This window comes from Oncorhynchus mykiss, chromosome 1 (genome assembly GCF_013265735.2).
Source record: "Oncorhynchus mykiss isolate Arlee chromosome 1, USDA_OmykA_1.1, whole genome shotgun sequence".
In the NCBI taxonomy this organism is placed as follows: Eukaryota; Metazoa; Chordata; class Actinopteri; order Salmoniformes; family Salmonidae; genus Oncorhynchus; species Oncorhynchus mykiss.
The window spans coordinates 21232273-21246003 of NC_048565.1; the positions used below are offsets into that span (position 1 = coordinate 21232273).

The 13731-nt window shown below is 44.2% G+C and overlaps 1 protein-coding gene and 1 long non-coding RNA gene across 2 annotated transcripts in view; one reads left to right on the top strand and one right to left on the bottom strand.

Annotated features, from left to right (window-relative positions):
• Positions 1-13731, top strand: part of LOC110507530 (yjeF N-terminal domain-containing protein 3) — a 72999-nt gene that overhangs the window by 37617 nt on the left and 21651 nt on the right. The window lies entirely within an intron of this gene.
• On the bottom strand, positions 510-9750 carry LOC118945781. Its single transcript, XR_005040883.1, has 3 exons — positions 9692-9750; positions 4198-4769; positions 510-1613 (listed from the first exon to the last, which is right to left on the bottom strand). It is a non-coding gene; the product is annotated as an uncharacterized LOC118945781 (long non-coding RNA).

Sequence of the window (13731 nt, forward strand, 5' to 3'; positions counted from 1 at the left end):
CCCCGTACCTACTAACCACGCTACGGAAAGGCCAGTGGTGTCTGATACCAGTATCACCTTTAACCAAGTAGTTGACTACAACAAAATCAAGATCATCTATTGACAGTACAACAAGGCTCCCACTGGGGAAAACTGGTTGAATCAACATGGTTTCCACCGCATTTCGACCTCCAATCTATGTGACGACGTTGACTCAATGTGGAAAAATAATTGGATTTACAAAAAGTAATCAATTTATGGGAATTTTGTATTTTTTTTACCCAACTTTTAACCTAAATCCAATGACTTGGTGATTTTGTTGTTGTTGATTTCATGATAAATTAATGTATGTGACAACTCAACCAAACATAAATTAAAACTAGACGTTTGAACTGCAATATGTGCCCAGTGGGCTCATTCACTGAATTCCAGTGGTTCGTTTTAATACCAAGGAAACAAACCTGAAACAAGGCTGAAACCTTGAGTATTCCATCCTCATAGCCATCTGTAACAGTCATTTTCAGGTTAACAAAAAGGAGAGGAGTTGTTGATATCAATCAAAATAATTTTGCTTTAATTACAAGTTGCAACAGAAAAATGTCTAACGGGCGTTCTCTGAGAAGGCCCTTTTTATATTAATCACACTGCACCAAATGTTCTGTAAACACCAGCCCGAGAGGCTTGTAGGAAGTCACAACATCAGCAGCTATAGATTCATAGTGTCACAGATACATTATCAGTGTGTCCTTGCCCCAGTCTGGTGTAAAACTTTAAACATCACATTCAACACTGGCGGACATTTGATAGTGGCAGTTAAAAAGGTCAAAGGTAGAAACATCAGTACTTAGTTACAACAGATAATTACAGACTAACAAGTGACATGGTTAACTGGAGAGAGAGGAGAGAAATGGAGAAAAAGAGAGCGTGATAAATGGAGAAAGGGAGAGAATGCAGTGATAAGGATAAAGGGAGAGAGGGAGAAAGAGAGAGCTAGGGAGAGCGGGAAAGGGATGGAAAAAGAGATCGCTCTATGCCTTATGGCATCACAACAAACCAAGCCTTCAGGCTTACCGACTCAGAACAACACACGCCTAGTTTACTAATGTTTTTGTTTGTCAATGTAGAGAAGCCAGTCTTACCTAATCTAGCAACATCCTTGCATGTCATGTAATCCTCTTCACTCTTATTGCCATGGTTTTGCTTGACAAATATCCTCCCTCTAGATTACCCATCACCATTAGGTCTGTCAGTGCATTGCTAACCTTATAGTGCTGTTTTCTAAGTCTCTAGGGAAGAATCAAGTACAAAATGGAGGGTCCACTGTTACTGTAGCTCCGTAGGCTTAACTGATGCCCTGACTCCGATGTATTTCATAGGGCAGGTAGGTGAGAACATCTCATCCTTGGTGTCTCTGTGTGTCTCTATGTGTATGAGAACACTGGTCAGAGGCGTAAGACAGGAAGCTGAGATGGTAGGATGCCACCGGGGATATGTCAGAGAGGTCAAGCGAAAAGATGGTATTCACTGGACAATCAGCTAGTGCTGCCTGCCCATCCCACAACAGGAGAGAGTGAACTGCTTGTTGTTTACTGCGGCTGAGCAACCTCCAGGGTCAAAACCCCATGTTGTCCAACCTGAGCAGTGGGAGAAAAGAGGTGAGGTGACGGGGGTTTATTAAGTTGCAGTCTGAAAGCACAGCTCAATAGATGGAAAGTTGACTACAGTGTAACTACACTGAACAAAAATATAAACGCAATATGTAGTGCTGGTCCCATGTTTCATGAGCTGAAATAAAAGATTCCAGAAATTTACCATATGCACAAAAAAAACGTATTTCTCTCAAATGATGTGCACAAATTAGTTTCCATCCATACTCCTTTGCCAAGATAATCCATCCAGCTGACAGGTGTGGCATATCAAGAAGCTGATTAAACCGCATGATCATTACACAGGTGCATGTTCTGCTGGGGACAATAAAAGGACAATCTAAAATATGCATTTTTGTCACACAACACAATGTCACAGATGCCTCAAGTTCTGAGGGGCATGCAATTGGAATGTTGACTGCTGGAATGTCCACCAGGGCTGTTGCCAGACAATTAATTATTCTGAAACAAAGCTGAAAATGTCCCAGTTCTTCCTGGCCTTCATCCTCACCAGACATGTCACCCATTGAGTATGTTTGGGAAGCTCTGGATCGATGTGTACGACAGCATGTTCCAGTTTCTGCCAATATTCAGCAACTTCGCACAGCCATTGAAGAGGAGTGGGACAACATTCCAGGGGCCACAATCAACAACCTGATCAACTCTATGCGAAGGAGATGTCGCACTGCATGAGGCAAATCGTGGTCCCACCAGATACTAACTGGGTTTCTGATCCACACCCCTACTTTTTTCCCCCATATGCATATGTGTATTCCCAGTGATGTGAAATCCATAGATTAGGGCCAAATTAATTTATTTCAAATGACTGATTTCCTTATATGAATTTTATTTAACTCAGTAAAATATTTGGAATTGTTGCATGTTACGTTTTATATTTTTGTTCAGTATCTACATAAACACATTCAAATAAAATACAAAAACTGCATTTCCCAATCATAATTTAAGTCACCCAGGATTCTGATTTAGTAAAAGAAGACAACAAACTAAACTCAAAAGAAACGTCCCTTTTTCAGGACACTGTTTCAAAGATAATTAGTAAAAATCCAAATAACTTCACAGATCTTCATTGTAAAGGGTTTAAACACGGTTTCCCATGCTTGTTCAATGAACCATAAACAATTAATGAACAGGCACCTGTGGAACGGTTGTTAAGACACTAACAGCTTACAGATAGTAGGAAATTAAGGTCACAGTCATGAAAACGTAGGACACCAAAGAGGCCTTTCTACTGACTCTGAAAAAAAACAAAAGAAAGATGCCCAGGGTCCCTGCTCATCTGCGTGAACATGCCTTAGGCATGCTGCAAGGAGGCATGAGGACTGCAGATGTGGCCAGGGCAATAAATTGCAATGTCCGTACTGTGAGACGCCTAAGACAACACTACAGGGAGACAAGACAGACAGCTGATCGTCCTCGCAGTTGCAGACCAGGTGTAACAACACTTGCACAGGATCGGTACATCCGAACATCACACATGCGGGACAGGTACAGGATGGCAACAACAACTGCCCAAGTTACACCAGGAACACACAATCCCTCCATCAGTGCTCAGACTGTCCGCAATAGGCTGAGAGAGGCTGGACTGAGGGCTTGTAGGCCTGTTGTAAGGCAGGTCCTCACCAGACATCACCGGCAACAATGTTGGGCACAAACCCACCGTCGCAGGACCTGTACTCTGGAGGTGGAGGGTCCGTCATGGTCTGGGGCGGTGTGTCACAGCATCAACAAACTGAGCTTGTTGTCATTGCAGGCAATCTCAACACTGTGCGTTACAGGGAAGACATCCTCCTCCCTCATATGGTAGCCTTCCTTTAGGCTCATCCTGACATGACCCTCCAGCATGACAATGCCACCAGCCATACTGCTTGTTCTGTGTGTGATTTCCTGCAAGACAGGAACATCCGTGTTCTGCCATGGCCAGCGAAGAGCCCGGATCTCAATCCATTGAACACATCTGGGACCTGTTGGATCAGAGGGTGCGGGCTAGGGCCTTTCCCCCCAGAAATGTCTGGGAACTTGCAGGTGCTTTGGTGGAAGAATGGGGTAACATCTCACAGCAAGAACTGGCAAATCTGGTGCAGTCCATGTGGAGGAGATGCACTGCAGTACTTAATGCAGCTGGTGGCCACACCAGATACTGACTGTTACTTTTGATTTTGACCCCCCCTTTGTTCAGGGACACATTATTCCATTTCTGTTAGTCACATGTCTGTGGAACTTATTCAGTTTGTCTCAGTTGTTGAATCTTGTTATGTTCATACAAATATTTACACATGTTAAGTTTGCTGAAAATAAATGCAGTTGACAGTGAGAGGACGTTTCTTTTTTTGCTGAGTTTAGTTAACTACTATGTGGTATTCAAGTTTATGGAATTCCCATTTGAACTAAAGGCACTGGGTGAGCAGACCACATTGGGCTCCTCTTTTGATCTAACAATAGCAGATCTAAGAGTGGAGTTCAAACGAATGGGTACAAGATTACAACTGACAACACCCCTGGTAGTATAGACAACAGTACGATGACAACGATTTGAGAAGATGGGATGTATTACTTGAACAGGGCTGAGTCAATATCTTAATGCAGCCTTGAAATATGAATAGAGGGTCCAGGCTCCTAGATGGTTTGGGTGGAGTCCATCATCTCTGTAGAGCATTTTTTGTTTCCAAAAGGTGTCAGTTGTCAAAAGTTATGCCAACAGAGTGGTAGTAGTCTTTAAACCAGATATGACGTGCTAAGATTCTGCTGAACCTTTCACAGCCGCGACCCAGCGACTTCACAGGACCAGAGATAATTGGATGCTTTTCAGAGACTTTTAGGGTGTTGATCAGCTCAGTAAAATCCTGTTTCATTATCTCTGTTTTATTAGTTCAGACCCCCTAAGCTGGACCATCAGGAAACAGGATAAAGGATGAAGGAGCAGGAATCTCTGGAAGCAGGTGGGCGAAACGGTTGCTCAGCAGGATGGGATGCAGGATTGATAACCGTAGCATCTGCTAGCTCCTTATCAAGCATCCTTGCTCCTTTATCCTCCAAAGGGGGTGGGGTGGGGGGGCTGGGATGGGTGGCTGGGGTAGGATGGGAAGTCAGGTGAGATGGTAGGGGAGATGTGACTTCATTAGGGATCTGCAGGGTGGAGGGGGAGATAAGAAAGAATGAAATATGTGAGTCAGACACAGCAGAGAAAGAAAGAATGAATTGGCAGCGAGAGGGACAGAAAGTGAGAAACACACAGGCATGTTGTACCCACTTTGAATAATAATCCACAAACACAAGCATGTACACATTCTGATTGGAGCTTCTAGGAAATGGACCCATCAAATCCACTCCTAGCATTTCCCAAGGTCGGGTAACCACCGTTTGCTGCAACTTGCCAGCAGGCTTTCTACCTTCTGGTTTGTACATTTGACAAACCTGACAGTTTCGGATGTGTGACTTCACATCCATGCTCAGATGTGGCCAGTACAGTAACGCTTGCAACCGCTTGTAGGTTTTGAACCTGCCCAAATGACCAGCTAATGGGTCTTCATGGAAATGTTGAAGCAGTTGTAGGCGTAGAGTTTCAGGTATGTACAATTGGTAGAGGGTTCTGTGAGGTAGTTGTACAACACGGTAGACTTTGTCTTCCATGATGGTCAGCTTTGTGGTAGGATTGACCATCTTTTCTCCATCTTCCAGGATAGTCTGGTACAAAGCCTGTACTTCTGGATCATCCTGTTGGGCTTTCCATATGGTCTCATCAGAGATGGGAAAGTCTGTTTTGGGCGAGTCTCGACTGCTTGACAGGACAGTAGCACATGGAAAATGAGGGCCACCGTTATCACAAGCAGGAGCCCTGGATAAGGCATCTGGAACAGTGTTGTATTTTCCTTTCCTGTATTCTACTGCAAAGGTGAACTCTTGCAACCGTAGAGCCCATCTTATGAGTCTGGTGCTTGGTTTGTTGGTCTTGAACACCCACACAAGGGAGGAATGGTCAGTGACCACAGTGAAGTGTCTTCCCTCCAGGTAGTACCTCCACTTTTCCAAAGCCCAGACAACTGCAAGGCACTCTTGCTCGGTTGTGGAGTAGTTCCGTTCTGCTCCATTCAATGTCCGACTGGCGAACGCTAGCACTTCTTCAGTGCCAAGTCCAGTCTGTTGGACTAGGACAGCACCAAGTCCAACATCACTTGCATCAGTGTAAACAACAAAAGGGGAATCAAAGTTGGGATGACCTAAAATGGGAGGTGTGACGAGGTGTCGTTTCAGGGTTTCAAAGGATGTCTGGCACTCTGCCGTCCATAGGAATTTCACTCCTTTTCGCTTCAACGCGTTGAGGGGTTCTGCCACCTGGGAGAAGTTTGACACAAACCGATGGTACCATCCAGCCATCCCAAGGAACCGTTGAAGGGCCTTGAGTGTGGTTGGCACAGGAAAATCTTGTACCGCCTTGGTCTTTTCAGGATCCACATGAATGCCGTCGAAAGACACAATATGGCCAAGGAACTTCAGGGAAGTTCGGCAGAAGTTGCTCTTCTTCATATTCACGGTCAGACCAGCTTCTCTTAGCTTGTCCAACACTGCTTGAAGATCTTGAAAGTGTTGTTCTCTGTTCTGGGAGTAGATAATTATATCGTCCAGGTAGACGAAACAGATCTTCCCTTTGAGCTCACCTAACGCAATCTCCATCAGTCTTTGGAAAGTGGCAGGTGCATTCTTTAATCCAAAAGGCATCACCTTAAAGGAAAACAAGCCCTCAGCACAGACAAAAGCAGTCTTGTCCATTGCTTTCCTGGTCCATCTCAACTTGCCAATAACCACTATTGAGGTCAAGGGTAGTGAACACAACAGCGCCAGACAATGACTCCAGGATCTCGTGGATGGTAGGAAGAGGATAGGCATCAGTCTGGGAAACATTGTTGGTCTTCCTATAGTCCACACAAAATCTAAGACCACCAGTCCTTTTTGGGATGAGGACAACAGGAGCAGCCCAAGGAGAGGAGGAACGTTCTATTATATATTGTGTTAACATATCATTAATGAGTCCCTTTTGGATGATTAGCTTCGCTGGGGACAAACGATATGGCTTTTGCTTGATCGGCATTTCCTGTGTAAGGAATATTTTGTGCTTCAGGAGCCCGGTGCGTCCTAGCCTTGAAGTACATACATCAGCATTATTCTGCAGCTGTTCCAACAGCCTTAACTCCTCTGGATGTTCCAGCTGAGCTCTTCTTACAGCCTGTAAAAGGAGATCGTCAGAAGGATTATCAAGGGTTAGTGGTAACGGAGCAACGGCAGAGAAGACTGCCACATTTGAACCCCAATCATGTAACTTCGTAGCTTCTGATTGGAAGAAATGCTTCTTGCTCAGATTGTATGGAGACCAGTAGCAATTGTGTGCGATATCAATCTGGACACCACTGAAGTACATGAAATCAATTCCCAACACGACAGGAAAAGCAAGGTTCTTGGTTTGTAGGATAACCGAAGGAATCATATAGGAGCGGTTACACAGGCGGAACTCTACCTCACTCCATCCAAGTGGTCGTTTAGCCTCACCATCAGCCAGATAGAGTGGACCTTCTGTCCACGGCTTCAAGTTGTATTGCGGACCTTTAACCTCCTTCCACAGTTTCTCATTGAGCAGTGTGTAGGATGACCTGGTGTCCAGGATGGCTCTTCCTGTCCATGGGCCTATGGACAGGGGTAACACCAGTTGGTGCGGTATGAACTGAAAGGAAGGGGATGTCGATGGGGGGGCGTAGGCAGTGACTCTTGGGGTTTCAGCTCTGGTTAAAGCACCCAGAGAAGGATGGTCATTCCTGCGAAGAGAGTTAGGTGTGTTGGCCTGTTGTGATTTGTGGTTTCTGGAAGGGTTTTCTTGATACGGTCTTGGACATGTAGCTGAAGAATGTCCCTTTTGGCTACATCTCCAACAGAACATGAGAGGGGTCATGGCTTGAGACTCTGGCTGTTGTTGATGGTCTGTCTTGGGTAACTGTTTGGGTGTCTGTTTCTTTCTCTGGTCATATTGCTGTTGGCATTCTCTGTCCTTCTCAAACTGCTGTCCCAAGCGAACCAGTCCATCGACAGTGGTGACTTGTTCTCGGAGTTGACTGGCTAGTAGTGGGTTGATGTTCTTCAAAAACAATTTAATGACCTCTTCCTCCTCAATGCCAGGTTTCCACCTTCTGCACAGGGAGTGGTAACCGTATGCAAAGTCACGGATACCCTCTTTCTCGCTTTGCACTCGATTCCTGACTCTGTCTGCCAGCTCATCTGTGTAGTCCTCAGACAGAAATGCAGAGGAAAACTTGGCCTCAAAGTCAGCCCAGGAGGTAGTGGTGAGACGTGCCACATCCCACCAGTCTCCAGCTGTCCCATGCAACACATTCCTCAATGTGGCAAGGAGTTCTTCGTCAGCCAGGGGATTGAGGGCAAGAAAGTCACGACATCTTTCTAGGTACATTAGCGGATCAGGACTGTCATCTTTTTTCCCAAAGGTGGGAAATTGCAATTTAATGGGCATCGCCCCCACATGACATCTACTTAAATCACCATGAACAAACGAGCTAGGAGGGATTGAGGAAGTAGAGGGGGAGGGCGTTATCGGACAATGAAAATGAACACCAGGATGCATGGTGGATTGCATCCTGCAAGGGGTGGCTGTAGCATGGCCTTGCCTTGGCTCTTCAGAGGTGCCAGCTTGGCCCTCAGTGGTCTGAACAGAAGTGGACACTAGAGAAACTCTGTGTAAGGAGTTGTGCCTAATGGAGGCCATGTCCACAGACACGTCATCCAACATTTTAACACAATTAGAGAGCTCTGTTTGCAAGTGGTCTACAGTGTTAGCCATGGGAGAAAAAACAGAATTAACGTCCTTGAGGACCTCAGTGTGATGATGTTGCAGGCGCCATTGGAGAGTGGCAGTGAGTTGGTTTCGTTGGTAGTCAAACTGCCTGTCCATGGCACCAGTAATTTCCCGTCTTCCACTCTCACTGAGCTCTGTCAGTGTGTGGGTTAGAGTGCTCAGTGAGTTTCTGAATTCCATGGCACTCTGTTGTTGCTCTTCCCTCAGACATTGGAATTTATCGTGGATAAGAGTTTGGAGATGTTGTTGAGTCCGACGAATATCAAGGATGTCACCTTGAAGTTGTAAAACTACAACCTCTGGAGATAAACCAGACAATGGAGGAAGGTTGGGTGTCAGATGGAGGGCTGGCTCAGTACTTTCACACAGATCCATGTCAATAAGTGAGTAACTGGTTAGACCTCCTGTGGCCTGTGGTCCAGACCGAGCATTCAGATTCCCAGGGCTCTGGCCCAAATCAACTCCATTATCTCCATTCCCATTAGGATTTGTGTTGTCAGCTTGATGGTCAGAATGGCCCTGTGTATTCCCATTGACAGGTATGAAATGGATGAGCACATTATCTTGGGGTGAATCCATTGTTTTAATTCCACACAAAATATTTGCTTTGGTTAGTTCTCAATGTTGAGCTGTCCCATCTGGGGTGCCATTTTTTATGTAACGGTTTTGACTTGAGGTTATTATTTATAGGGGTGCCAGGTAGGTTGTGCCTACCAGAGAAAACATTGGTTTCTCCTTTTAGTTTGGGAGGGAATGAATCCCATCTGGTCCGTCAAGTCTACACCAATACAAAGGACTTATGTAAGAAGGGAAATCAACTTTTCATAAACCCTTAAAACATTGAAAAGAACTTAAAAAACAACTGTATTCTTTTGCGTGGGTTGTATTAGCAACATCAATGGATTACACACACATAATAATATAACACAATGAGTTCTGGTTCCTCCAGAAATGTCCTGTACCTCGGGCCTAAAAAGAGTCCAGCCCGGTAAAGGAGTTCAGTGAACTCAAGTGACTTTTGTCACGCAATGTTTGTCCGTTCATTCCGTGTAGCGTAAACCCAGTATTAAATCATACAATCAATATAACAATTTTACCACAGAACTTTAAAGCGTATCAGCTCTTACTAATTCCTCAACTACATCTAACTACATAAATCATCACCGTATACATCATATCAAAACAAATGAAATACCGTATACAAAAAAGGTGGTAGTCAGTCGGTCAGTCAGACAATCCGCCAATAGATCTCCAGCGGAGAAAGGCCACGAAGAATGGAGAGGTGTAGTCCACGGACGCAAAGAGTGGATCCGATCCTGGGTAAACTCTCTCAGGCTACAAAACACACGTTTAACAACAACAAAACAACCGGAATAGAGAAGCTTCGGGAACACATTCTCAGTCACGTCTCCATCACAAAAACCCCACTTTTGCGCAGCTGATGCTGGCTATTTAATTGGGAATTAAAGGGAAAGCACCCTATTGGAAGGAGAAGCACTGAGACGGCTCAAAATAATTCAGGGCCGTCACAATGTAACCAGACCCAGAATGTATTTTCATGAAAACAGGACAGTTGATGCATTGTTGTTATATTTCAGGTTGGGCAATCGGGTAGAGGTGAGAATGGCCCTCAGTCTGGGCTGTATTCAGGCCAATAGCATTCTAAATTGACTTAGTGATCCTTTCACTGGTATCTGCAGCATGTTTCTTAGGTCACTGAAACCCAATGGGATGTGACAGAACTTGGTCTTTAATGTATCTTTTGATTCCCAGTGCCCAGTGGCTGACGAGTGGTCTTACTGCTGATTCGTATATGATTTTGTAATGGTAGCCAGAAGTTAGCGCTAGCAGCACCCGCTAAAATGATTGCTCCCTGCCGTCCAGGACCTCTATAAAGACTAAAGCCAGCCAAGCCATAGACTGTTCTCTCTGCTACCGCATGTAAAGCAGTGCCAGTGCACCAAGTCTGGAACCAACAAGACTATGAACAGCTCATTCCCCCGAAGCCATAAGACTGGTAAACAAGACTGCTAAATAGCTAATCAAATGGCTGCCCGGGCTACTTGCATTGACTCTTTTTTGCACTAACTCTATGCACCACACACTGGACCTACACACTCACACTGACATCCCAACACACACACACAAAAATCCTATGCTGCAACTTGTCTCATTTTTCCACTTAGGTTTGATACTTTTGAAAGGTTAATTTATTTGAACTGTGCATGCTCTTATTCGTATGTGGGTAATTAGCATGCTAGCAGTATTTTGAGAAAATATCCTCACACACACACACACACACAAACACACATACATTGTCCATACCATACATACATTGTCCATACCATAAATACATTGTCCATAACATACATACATTGTCCATATCATACATACATTGTCCATACCATAAATACATTGTCCATACCATACATACATTGTCCATACCATACATACATTGTCCATACCATAAATACATTGTCCATAACATACATACATTGTCCATAACATACATACATTGTCCATACCATACATACATTGTCCATACCATAAATACATTGTCCATACCATAAATACATTGTCCATACCACACATACATTGTCCATACCATAAATACATTGTCCATACCATAAATACATTGTCCATACCATAAATACATTGTCCATACCATACATACATTGTCCATACCACACATACATTGTCCATACCATACATACATACATTGTCCATAACATACATACATTGTCCATACCATACATACATACATTGTCCATACCATACATACATACATTGTCCATACCATACATATATTGTCCATACCATACATACATTGTCCATAAATGTCCATACAATACATCCATCCACCCCCAGGATTCATTATAGCCCTGAAATGAATTGAATGACTGACCTTTGTGAGTGGCACTGTGACTATAGTTTCACCACTCTGATACCCCATGGGTGATATGTGTGACGAATCATTTCTAACATTAGAATCAACAGGAGGAGATGGAAGGCATAACATAAGCAGGATCTGACCACAATGTGACCAGGCTGAGGCAAGGTAAGCCCAGTCTTCTCTGTGCCAGCTGAGGGTGTGGGTGAGGCTGTGGGTGAGGCTATGGGTGAGGCTGTGGCTATGGTTGAGGTTGAGCCACGAGTCCCCACGGCTGTTCCTGCAACTTCTCCAGCTTTGCTGATGGCCAACAGGCAAATGCGCTGCAGATCTCATCTCCTTTGGCCCATTAGATACACACAAACGCATGCATAAACACGCACACGCAAATACATGCTCACACACACACACACACACACACGTACTCTATCACTCTCTTTCTCTCTATATATTTTTCCTTGCTTTTAGTCCTTGCACCACTAAATCACGATGTTCCCCTCAGGCTGAGGCCCGACTGAGACAGTGATGGATGATTTGACTAATCTCTGTTTTCTCTCTCTCTGCTCTGCTCTCTGCTATTGTTAGCCAAGCCTGGCCTCTTTTTCCTCTCTCTTCCTGTCCCCTCAGATGGGAGGCTTCCTGTAACTACACTTGTCTTGAGTGATGAGGAGAATGTACTTCAGTACTTTGTGTTTTTTGTGTGTCCTTAGGTGATCTTTCGTCTTTGTGCCCACACACATGCGCACCTGTGCACGCACGCACGCACACACACACACGCACACACACGCACACACACGCACGTGTGAAAACACACAGACATGTGCACAGACACACACACGCACCTGTGCACACAGCGGGATGAACAGTCGAACATCAGATGACCTGAAGTAGTGGCAGCAGGAAGAGACTGAAGCATGCAGTAGTAATGATTTGTAAGCCAGGAATTTATTGAGTGCTCAGTAGGGAAACATCTCCACAGCTATTTTCCTCAAAGTCTCTATGTGCTGTATAATTCAAATATTCTATTTCCCTGGCCACCAATACCCAATTTATGACCAAACCGTTTTTGCTCTAGCCCCACTTAAGCTCACAATGACACTAAATGTGATTATGTTAATGCTAATGTAAATAAAAGGGAAGATTTTTCACTCTTTACTTTCATAATGAGATGCATTACCTTGGTTAAGTTTCTCAGGCCTTTGCTGAATGCATTCAGTGGCTCCACAACCACTGTGTTAGAAGTATAACACTGGAGACAGGAATGAGCTGGTGTCAATTAGTCATCTCCCGCATGCTCCTCTCTCTCTCATATACATATATGCAGTATACATACTGTGCATTCAGAAAGTATTCAGACCCCTTGACTTTTTCTAAATGTTGTTACGTTGCAGCCTTATTCTAAAATCGATTAAATTATTTATTTTTCATCATCAATCTATACGGAATACCCCATAATGACAAAGTAAAAACAGGTTTATTAAAAATAAAAATGGAAATATCACATTTTACATAAGTATACAGACCCTTTACTCAGCACTTTGTTGAAGCACCTTCAGCAGCGATAACAGCCTGGAGTCTTCTTGGGTATGACATGTCGTGGAATATTCTAATCAAGTGAGAGACTTTTGTCATTTCTTCAAACAATCATCTTTATTCAATATCGATTAATTATTGCAATAATGAAACTGTCGACCCCACCCTCTTGAGTGTGTTGCAGAGAGCTGAACTGATAATGAAAAAAACAGATCTTAAATAGGCAACCTAAAAATGCATCATAAGCCACCTTGGGTTCATCTACTGGTTATCTGCACAGGATGTTGTTTTACCCCCAACCTGGCATAGTTTCCCAAATGCCAGGATGAAGATGAGACAATGAGGGATTGTTCTAACTTTTCCAGGCTATCTCTATCTCGGGTCACACACACCACATCTTGTCTATGGAATGCCGGCTGTAGGTTTTTATCACCAAGTCATTGTCAATTGTCAGCTCAAGCTCCAGAGGCCCAACTCAGTCCCATAGATACAGATGAGAGAGTACTCATCAAAGCAATTCGATGCATAAACAGTATTATAACATGATTTTGTAATTTTTCTCTCACAGACGCTACAAGCTTGGCACACCTGTATTGGGGGAGTTTCTCACATTCTTCTCTGCAGATCCTCTCAAGCTCTTTCAGGTTGGATTGGGAGCGTCGCTGCACAGCTATTTTAAGGTCTCTCCAGAGATGTTTGATCGGATTCAAGTCCGGGCTCTGGCTGGGCCACACAAGGACATTCAGAGACTTGTCCCGAAGCCACACCTGTGTTGTCTTGGCCATGTGCTTAGGGTCGTTGTCCTGTTGGAA